Below are 11,054 nucleotides of genomic sequence, written 5' to 3'. Positions count from 1 at the left end.
TCATCTCAAAAGTGACAGACTTCTGTCACTTGAGATCTTTCATCACTGACCCCTCACTGCCCACCTCACACACACACTTATTACAGAGCCTCATTCCTGGCACCAGCTGAACAGTATTTGGCTTCCTGTCACAAACATAGTTTGCTCTTTTTCTGTTGCAATTAGCCTGAAGAACCAAGACTAAATCTTAAATCCACACTTCAAGGATTAAACTGGATCTTTCATCACAGCAGGACACTTTGTCATACCACAGAGCCATGTAGCTTCCTTGTCTAAACGTCCTTCAGAGATTAGCAACTCAAGGCCTCAGTTGCTCTCTAAATTAAAAAGGGACTCTGCCCCTTTGGCCTAAGAAATACCTCAGATTTTTCCTTGAGTTCCTGTTCCCAATCAGACACTGCATGGTCAAGCAACAAAAACAGGGCTCATCTTCCTCAGTCTCAGCACGGCTAATAAATCTCTCAATGTCCCAGAAGGTCTGTGGTATTTAGGCACTATCACACCTGAATTCAAACACATTTGGCAGTTACTGCAGTTGCCTTTCTGAAATAGCCTCAAAAAGCTAAATATGGGCACTGTAGCAATATCCAGGCTCTGAATATAGCGCAGCTATGCAAGGGTGAGAGCAACATCCTCCAGGGGTTTGCAGCCCTAGAGAAGAGGAAGTTGGATTTTGCAGAAACAAGGACTTGTGAATTTCCAGCCAACTCTCCTCGAAGCCAGGAGGGTGAGACACGAGTAGACTTCACGGCCACATGCTGTACCCAGAGCTCTTCCAGGCAAGACCACCTGAATTGGAAACATCTTTATGCTGTTACTTTTGTTGTTTTGGAAGGTGCTACTCTTTCCATAAAAATCAAGTTTTTCAGCCATCTTCTTCCGCACTGTCCAGTGTAGCCCTAAAATAGTCCCAGAATAGCTCTGTTTTATTCCTCTGCTAGTGTTCAGCAGCATGAAAGAGGGAGTAAGGTGAACAGGACATCCAAACTGTGCAATTCCAACAAAAGTCAACAGGAGTTTTGTTTAGGCTTTTCTCAGGACAATGGGAAAGAAAGTATGAAAGCATCTCCACATCCAGTTTTTGTGCAAGGGAATATGATGCAGGATCTGCGTAAAGTACAGACTTTATCCAGTCTTTTTAATTCATTCTTCTGAACTAACCTTCCAAGGACTGAGAAAAGCCTCACTGAGATGGACAGGGCAAGACTCCAGCCCCTAGGAGCTCCCACAGGGCTCAGGCACACGGAATGATCAGCACACTAAAAATACAATCAATAACCAGTTAAAACAGAGATGAAACAGCTACTGCAATGTTTCTGCTATGTTATGCACAGCCTAGTCACAGAGACTTGAGCCACACCTGTCCTTCACAGAGCATCTCTGGCAAGCAAAGTCCAAGACTGCCAGACATGGACAGAGCACCCACCACTCCTCTATGCCACTGTATCCCTGGATCTGTGTAAAAATCCACCCACAAATCCAGCTCTTGCCCATCCAGCATTACGTGGCTGTACACTGCAGAGACCTGGTTTTCTGTGCAGTAATAGGATGGGACTCTCCTGGAGGACAGTTTTCTGCCAGATGAATGTGACACTTGTAACACCATTTAACCACCCTACAACAGGAAAACCTTCCTGGACCTCAACTGAGGGAGACAGCAACTTCCTCATGTGGTGTGAGAGAGCTGGTTGTAGCAGGTACAAGGATAGAAAGCCACACACAGTTCCCTGGGACAGGGAGAGAAGAGTCCTGCTTGAATTGCTCTGACATCCTTCCAAATCGCTCTAGTTTCCCTCAATACCCATGTCTCCAGGGAGGCCCCCAAAATAACTATTCTGGCCTAGCTCTGGCTGGATAATGTGGACTGATTTAAAAATAAGAGCCATAAAAATTCATATTATGAAGAAGTAGTTCTCTGCAGAGTTGAACTGACAGGCTTAGCTTCCTGCTGTCTATTCTCTTCCCTCACTGCTCCACCTGGTCTCTTCTGTCTTCTTTACACAAAGTTGTTTGGGACAGGGACTATATATTTTTATGACACTGTCCTAACCTAGCATCAAAAGCTGCTACATTAAGAGATACAATCAGTCTTTCCCCCTAGTTGTCTCATAGCCCTCTCTAGTTCAAATGGCCTTAAACTGGACCTACTCTCAAGCACACTGATGTCTACCGTCTCCGCAGAGTGTAAAGTAACAAAAAAAAAAAGGGAGAGAAAAAAGGGGAGAAAACAATCAAAAAAATAAGTAAAGCTGCTTTTATTATGCTCTTAATTTACAAAGTGAAATACAAGACGTTTGCATAGAAAGATCCTGCTCATGAGTCCTTAAAGCTTTCTCCTCCTCTGCCTTCATAACATTGCTGTGTTCTCACCCATATTACCTGCTCCCAGAAGCTAAAGAGTATTTTATTTGCCCAGCAACTGAGATTGAGTGAAAGTGTCACATTCACCAAGGGATGGGTCCCCCACAGGTACCAACCAACAAGCCTGAAAGATTCAGAGAGAAGCAATGACTATCAGCCAGGAGACTAATTGCCAAACAGGATTCAAGCATGTCCGGGTGGGGGAAAGGGGAAAATCCTGAAGGAAAAAAAAAAAAAAACAGAGAGAGAAAGAGAGAGAGAGAGAGAGAGAGAGAGAGAGATCAGACAGAGATGATGTTCTCAAAGGGCTCAGTCTGAGGTTCAGAAGGATTTCTGCCAGTGGGGCATTTTGTTGCTAAGGGTCACTGAGCTATTCAGCCTGCCAGGCATAAGCTTGCAAGATTGTAAAACATCCCTTGTTGGCCTTGCGATAATGCCCGTACTATCTAGTTATACAATAAGCCTTAGGTTGTTTTCCTAAACCAGGCTGCAGCTGGCAAAGGAAATATAAGCTACTGTTGTCTTGCACTGCAGTAAAACAGCCTCGCACATACTTTTCTTCTCCCTCCTGCTATCTGCCTTCTTCCACTCAGCTGCACAGAGGCTACTGATGCCATCAGTGCAAAAACACAGCACTCCCAGGCTGAGCAGGGAACAACTTAAAAGAGGTTCAAACTCCAGCTGCTTTGATCAAGAGAGCAGCTCCGCCAGAGCCAAAATAAATATTTACCAATAATCCCGTGCCCTCTGTTTGCTTGTGTGGCTCCCATTTTATTAGCTTTCCTATGGTAAGTTTTACAGCTGGGGTTAGCAGAGTGATAAAATGCACAGATTATTCTTCTCTGTGCTGATTTGCTTCTCCCCAGTTTGACACAGCTTTGTCTTGAAAAAAAAGATACTTTAATCAAGGATGCTCTCTTGCCCCTTGCAATGCTTCACCACCTTTTACCACCTTAAAACACCAGTTAGAAAAACAATAGGCTGTTCCAGGGCAGGAGGGGAGCAAGTCATAACTGGGTTTCCCTACTTAATACTTGAGATGCTTCTTACTAGACCTCCCAAATCAGAGATGCCCGTCATCCCTTGCAATGCAGTGCTGATGGTGATTTACCTCTCCTCCCTGCCTCCCCTCCCAGCACAGTGTTCTACCTGGGCTCCCACAGGACCATTTGGGTGCTGAAACATGAATAACTGTAGGATCAGAACAACATCGACTCAGAGAATGCCAATAACTTTCTCTCTCTCACCCCATCATCCCTGAAATGGAAACTTCAGTATCTGCACAAGAGCTTTTAATTCAGCTCAAAACTCAATGCCCACAACTTTCACATGTTCTTTCAAATTGATTGATTGAACTTATGCCACAGCTATTTCCCATTCCAAAAGCCAAGAGAGAGAAGCCAACAGAAAAGAAGAAAAAATTTTGTTTTGCCTTTATTTTTTCAAGTTCAAACTGCTCAGATTGGTAACTAAACCAATCCACATCAGTTAGCTGGAGACATCTTTGTTTTATCTAGATAAAAATCAAAACTGAACCAACTTACATATTAACTGTGGCACAGCAAAAGACGAAGCTGTCAGTAGCTTTCTGGTCACAACATGGAGTTACCATTGCTTTGTAGCAGGCTGAGAAATTACTACCCGGCCTTTACTGCTGAATTTTATGAATGGAAAAATATTTTTGCCCCAAAGCTTGTATTTATTATACATAGCTCGATCTGTTCCCTAAGAAACAGGAAAGGAGTTTCAAATTCAAAGTCTTCCTGGACATTAGGGAACTGCAGATCCAGATCAGGAATACATAACACTTTTTCCATCTCTGATTCTTTTATCAACATCTCCAAGGATAAACACATGAGAAAAGACATGAAAGACAGTTTATAAATACATCAGTTGCTTGTGGATGATGCATACAAACAAACAGGCCTAAAGCCGCTACTAAGATGAGCTTTGGTATTGCAATTGTAGAACGTGGCAAGGAAACAACATTGCAATATTTTTCACCTCCAAGCCACTGCTGCTTGCTCACACAGATCCAGCAGAGTCTGTCTACAGCGGCAACTTGCTCCCACTCTGACATTTACAGGCCAACAAAAAAAAGCAACATGGACACAAAACCAAGCATCACCAAGATAAGAAACTTAGATTCAAGCAGACTCTTAGATACCTTGGGGTTTACCACACACCAGTATTTTCTGGCAAAAAAACCCATCTCTTTCCAACTGTGACTGTTCAGGGAAATTTTTCTATGTTGGCTTGACTGCAATTACAGTCTGTCTGTGCAGATCTTCCTCCAACTGACAATTCCATTAGGATTGTAAGATATTGTCTCTGCAAGTTCTCTGTATTTTTTACCTCCCATTTAGGATGAAACTCCAAACGCTGTGACCAGCCTGACAGACAAAAACAGAACATGAAGGCTGGAAGATCTGCTCAGTCTCCAAGGAGGCAGACAGACCATGCAAAGCAGTTTGCCTAAAAAGGGCAGTGGCTAAAAGATGGATTAAATGGAAGTGCTTCCTTGGGGACACACAGCAGCAAAGGGGTACACATTGGCAGGAGGAAGACTCACTGACCTGCTATTCTGAAGGAAGGCTGGAACTATTAAACTGCATCTTGATGGTACAGGAGCTTCAGCAGCAAAACTGGCCAAAGGAATTCCCAGTAGTGTCAACACACTGGAGTTATGCTGCGGCTTTATTTACTTATTTTAGGCTCAGTCAGTTCTCTGGCCTGCATCGTACCGTAAATCCTTCAGCACAGCTGAAGAGCTGAGGGATCAGGACGCAGCATTCCTTACGTCACACGTGTAGCTGATGTGCTTCAGGAAACGCACCCAGCTGCTGATGGCCTGCCTTTGCTGCATTAGAGGCCTGCCAAACACAGTGCCCCGAGGGAAGTGCTGAGGCCACAACGGCCGTGCTGGTATCCTCCACATCCGCTGCGTGTCCCCATCCCCTCCCTTACCCCAGCGCTCAGGCCAGGGTCACCCCACTGCAAGTCCATTCCTGAAACTGAACCAGCAGGAAACGCTTCACTTGTGGGTTTGTCCCTCATTTTCTGCTGCTTTAACTCCTTGAACTGGCTCTGCAGGGGCCACGAGCACTGTGGCCAGGAGCAGGGGGAGTGAGGCGGGAGGTTACGAGCTGCTTGCACAGCTGTGGGCCCGCCAGCTACGCGCAAGGCAGCCCCGGATCCTACTCATGTTCACAGAAACTCAGACGTGGCAGTAAAAATAAGGCAGTGATTCCCATACAACCAGCCTTTGAAAAAGGAACCAACATCTCCTCTGAAGTTCAGATCATATTTTGCAGCAGGACAGCCTGCTGCCCTTCTCCTGCTGTGGCACCCCCGGCCCCGGACCGAAGGGAAACGCTCACTCTCAGGCCGACAGCCGGTCTCGGCGGCGGAGGGCAGCCCTTCGGGCCCCCCACCAGCCCCATGCGGGAGGCGTTGGTAGCCGCAGTCAGTGCAGCCCCAAGGGGGCTGCCCGGCCACAGTGGTGCTGCCGGTGTTGCTCGGTGTTAGTGCAGGAGCCGGGGGCCTAGGGAGCAGGCAGCGGGTACCCCTTGCTGCTGGCAAAGCCAGCTGCTCCTGAGGAGGAAGCCTTAGGCCTTTCCTCAGCCATGAGCCCAGTCCACCTGCACAGTCTGCTGGAAAACCGTGTTGTGCTGAGACACTCTTCACAGAGGCATTCCCCTCCATTAGAAATTAATGGAAATGAAATCTGTGAAATCCTTCAACATCAAAACTTCCAGGGCCAGTGCTCCAGGCTTTTCATTTCAAAATAGTTTTGTAACGTTTAATTAACATTTTATAAAATTTAAATATCGGCATTTGAACAAGCGATCTGACCTTACCAAAGAGAATCACTCCTTACCCCCACTATGGCTAAAAACATTTCATTTTCAGGGCCCTTCACTTCATTGGGGGGGGGGGGGGGGGCGTGGAGGGAATAAAATAAATAAAACAGGATTTCTCTTTCCATCCCGTTCAGACGAAGAACATTGCAGACTTGTGGTTTTTCCATGAAGTGGAAAAATCCTGCCTTGGCCAGCCTCTGTACATCAAAGCCTTTTTCTGGCTGCTGTGCTGCCTAGGTATAAGTTACAGCATATTTTTCTCTTTACAGCCCCAATACCCTTTAGCAGTTGGCGAGATGCTGCAGGAGACCCAAGCTGTGCTGTGAGTGCCTAATGAGCGTGGGACACGTCAGTGTAAGGCCTGTGGCAAGGCTGGGGACATCCCTGCCTCCCGTGGCTTTCCAGGAGGTGGCACTGTTAACCTACTGAGACTTGTCACTGGTGTTCCTCCCCCCCCCCCCCAAGTAATCGTTTTTCCTGCCTTGAGGATGGCGATACACCACTGCTTGGCTGAAATAAATAAAAAGCCCTTAAACAGACAACGGCTTTATGGTTGCACAAGAGTTCCTCTCGTGTACCAAAATTTTTGAAGGGTTGCCTGCCTAACATGTCTACTCAGTATAAGGTGATGTTATACAACTTTCTCACTTGGGCAACTACTGGAACTGTTTTGTTTTTAACCCTCTGACACCTGGACCCAGCCCATTCAAAGTCCCTTTTTAATTTCATTAACAGCCTACACCCTTAATGCCCTGTAAAGCAGAACACCTAGCTGGCTCCAACTGAGCAGGCAAACAATAAAAGCATTTTATCACTTGGGATGTGTTATCGCAACTCAGCGTCCTGACTCACATTCCCTGAGCAAACAGCAGCGGTGGCTGGGGACAGCAGCACTCCTCTGCCAGAGGTTACCCACCCTGCACCCGAGCACATGCCTGAGCCACAGCCACTCCAGGTACCGGGCAGTGAAACAGAACAAACCTACCCTCCTCAGCAGTTTGCAGCAAGAGCTGAGCTGAGGGGACACATTCCTTCCCGCTGTGACTCGAAGGGTCCATAACCTCCAGGGAAGAGGCAGCAATGCTGCAAGATTTACCAGAACTCATCTGTCGGCACTTTTATGTCCCAGCTTGTCCCACAGGAACATGGCTTGCTCATTGAAGGAAGGTAATTGAACAAGTTACTGCAGTTCATAGCAGTGCTCTGACTCTTGGTAAATTTGGAATAAAGTTCTAAGCAGGGGGGAAACACTGCAGAAACATACTGAAATCATCTCAGCTCATCAGACTTGGATGCTATAGACAGAAGCTTTTCATGTACACCCCACCCTCACCACACTCGCCATAGCACAAAGCCCTTCCATCCAGGACCTGATGATATTCCTGCAACTATTTCGTTATTTGTTTGCAGGACAAAGATGACAATGAGAAAGTATTTGCTGGATTTTAACTTCTGAAACATGTCTAGTAGCAGTGGAAACAACAGGTGGGAAGAAACTAGCCAGCCATGACCTGCCAGCTCTCTCTGAGCTGCATCTGGCAGTGGTCAGAGGCTTAGCATGGGAACTGCTGAGCTCACCTGCTCACCTACATTCACTGCTGCTCACCTACACCAATCCTGCTTTCAGGGCTTCACCAGTTTCACAAATGAGTACTGCTCCCCTTGAGCTAGAAGGTCCATGGCCACTCAGCCTGTCTTTTTCAAATAACAGCCCAGATGAGTCATAGCAAAGATTGCAGTGCCTGTGTCTTTTCTTTAGAGATCTAAAAGTTCTCATGGCCACTTTTTTCCTCCCCGAAACCTGGCCCTTCTCTGCCACAACTGCAGAAACTACCAGCAAATGAGGCTTTGCAAGCTACGTGCTCTGGGACCACCGAGCCCAACTTTTTGGCTAGACAGACCACAAGCCCTTCTCACCACATGTGAGTGCTACACACCAGACTCTCCCCAAGCACTGAGCATAACATAACACGCATGGATGGAAAAGCCGACCTGCATACATGCAGTTGGCTCAGCCTCTCAGAAATGCTGCCTTTGCTCCCTGCAAGCAAAGCCTGCACCCACCCTGCTTGCCACCTAGGCCACCAGGAGGATGGTGCTGGCCTGGCAGTATCAGAGCAAACTACTTCCGAAAAGTTCTCCAGTGTGGGAGAGGAGCTGCCCACAAGCACTGATCTTCTGGCAACAAGCTGCTCCCAATTACCAGCTTTCCTGAGCAGCCTAGCAGCCCCTACTACTTCAGGCACCACCTCTGCCACCACTAGAAGACTAGATCTGGCCTGCAGCCCACTTTAAGGTCGCTCTGAAAAAAGGTCACAAGGACTAGGCCATGAGCCTTATGATTTGTCCTACTGGGCCCTTGCTTGTTGGCGTGCATCTGGCATAATACACCAACACAGTGTGAGTGCCATGAAAATAGAAAGTTTCCAGTTAAGCAATCCCCTTGATTTTTATCAATGCCATTTTTCTAGGACTTTAATGTGTGAGGAGATATTCATCACCGAAATGTTAATGACTTAAAAATCATCTGTGTCCACACCATGAGATGATTTCAACCTATGTTAGTAAGACAGAGCTCCCTCCTCAGTAACCAGAACAAGTGGTATAACTCTAGCACTACTGTTATCCCTTCTGATCTCAGCAGCCAGCCAAAAATTTAGGGAGTTTCCGTTAGAAGCGGATTTGGTAGCTGAATAAGGTGTTTCGTCCATCCCTTACAAAGAATGTATAAATTTCTTTTTTCTCCCCCCTCTGTGAACACAGCAATGATCAAACAAAACAGAGCAATATATTTGCATTTTCATGTCTCTTTCCAAATTAATACTTGATTTAAAAGCCTCTTCAAACCTTGACAGAGGCTCCAGCTATTCCTGCTGTAGGACTGGAGGGTGCAACCAGTTGTGGCTGTGCCAGAGATTACTGCCCTACAAGGGGGACAGCTGAGCATGGCACATATCCGCTCCCAAGTCACCCCATTTATAGGCTGGTATACTAGCAAACTCGGTGATACCAGGCATTAATACAGCTGCCTACCAACTGCAGCAGACCCATATTCTGTTGGGTAACAGCTTCAGTTGCCAGTACAAGAGTCACCAGACTTTTTCTGAGGATCACTCTCAAATTGCTAGCTCTTACCTGCTGTCTTCTCACATCCCACTGGTTCACAGCTGCTCTTCTCCCTCAGGCCGGCACTGCCAACCCTGCCATCACACAGTGAGTGGGTCCACGGAGCTGATCCTGCTCAAAAAACAAAGTTGGGAGTGTGAGGGGTGCTGGGTTAATTTTTGGCTCCCTGAGCAGCTCCCTTCAGGGTCAAGGAGGAGGAATGGAGGAGAAGGGGGAGCTGGACTGTACATTCACCAGCAGTTAGTCATTAGGACAGCTTTCCTCTGTCATTAAAAGGGCACCATCATTTTATCTGCTCTTCTCAGTCCTCTCATATTTGAAAAGTTAATAGACAGCTGAAATCCCTCTGGCCTGTCACAAGCATGCTTGGGGCAGAGGTTCAAGTATTTCCACCTTTCAAGTTGTATTAGGGACCTTATTTGTTTCTCACTACTAACATAAATGGTGGGTAGCAGATTTCCTCTCTGCAGCACCTGCAGTGAGGTTTAGTCTATTTGCAATCTCACTTCAGTCCATTAGTGTCTGCTGCAGCATTCACTGAAATCAATAGGAAAGAGCCCATTTCATTTATTAAGGTAGGAATTAAATTCCCCTCTCTTTCCAAGCAGCCTTGAAGTATTGTTCTCCCTCTTAAACACAGAGTCTCGCAAGCAGGGACTGAAACAGCCTCTTCTACTTTTGCTCCCTTCCACAAAAATGGAAATGGGAGAGGATGAATATGATCTGAAAACTGTACACCAATCTGTGTCACTCTGCATAAGGGCAAGACAATGTTTTCAAAAAGTTTCATTCTGTCTTAACTTCTTTTGTTTATATTTTAAGACTGCTTGCAAAAGTTTCACTACTAAATTGGGTTTCTGCTCTTTTTCAAGGCAGATTCTTATGGCTTGAGAGGTTTAGGAGAAATACACACTCTGTTTTTTCCAAAGAAAGCATTAAGTGTGCTTTCTTTCAGTTCCCCCACCCCCTCCAGCTTTAGGAATATCAAGATGGATAAACATGGACTTCTCTGTTTTTATGATAGATATAGATGTTTTAGAGCTGAGTACTGAGTGTTCTCATGCCATTTGTGAAAAAGAGGAGCACTGAATGCTTAGGAAAGCACCTCTCAAACATTCAGCACCAAAATCATTTACTTCATTAGTTTCTCCATTGCCAGGATGCCTTTCAGGCTGGTCAGAACCACTATGTTAACATTTAATAAAAATAATAGAGGCCCATTTAGTGCATCCTAATAAAAAAGGGCACACCCTCTTCTTTTCCCTGCAACCATGATATTAAAATATTTAAAAATCTTTATAGTGCTTATTTTCACACTGCACTAACAGCTAATGCAGAAGACCCTGAACTATTTTGCTGATTGACTTGAGCTCAGTGTAAGAGCAAAAAAGCAAGCTACATGATGAAAAGTCTGTTAGATCCCCAGATTATCTCCTTTTTATTAAATGTTGGTTCTGGTAATAAACACACACGACAAGTGATAGTGTCATGTCCTCTTAAATAGCATTCAATATTACTGAGCTCAGACTTCATGATTGGGTAACTGTTATCACCACTTGGTTTCTAGGGGAAACTGAGGCTGGTAGCATAGCTGGGAATTTCCTACATTTCCAGATTCCCAGTCCAACATCCCTTGTAGAAGCCAGCTGTCCCTTTCCTCATGCTAACATACCTCTGGATCCTCAGGCAAAAATGACACAAATG

The 11,054-nt window shown here is 45.8% G+C and overlaps 1 protein-coding gene across 8 annotated transcripts in view; it reads right to left on the bottom strand.

Annotated features, from left to right (window-relative positions):
* F13A1 (coagulation factor XIII A chain) overlaps positions 1–11,054 on the bottom strand; it is a 309,393-nt gene that overhangs the window by 181,375 nt on the left and 116,964 nt on the right. For all 8 annotated transcript variants that reach the window (XM_064507070.1, XM_064507071.1, XM_064507078.1 and 5 more), the window contains one exon: positions 9,360–9,461. The gene's annotated coding sequence lies outside the window, so the exon portion shown is untranslated. The remainder of the gene's footprint in view (positions 1–9,359; positions 9,462–11,054) is intronic.

This window comes from Dromaius novaehollandiae, chromosome 2, assembly GCF_036370855.1.
Source record: "Dromaius novaehollandiae isolate bDroNov1 chromosome 2, bDroNov1.hap1, whole genome shotgun sequence".
Lineage (NCBI taxonomy): Eukaryota > Metazoa > Chordata > Aves > Casuariiformes > Dromaiidae > Dromaius > Dromaius novaehollandiae.
Note: the sequence above shows the minus strand (reverse complement) of the source record. Positions and strands in the feature narration are given on the sequence as shown.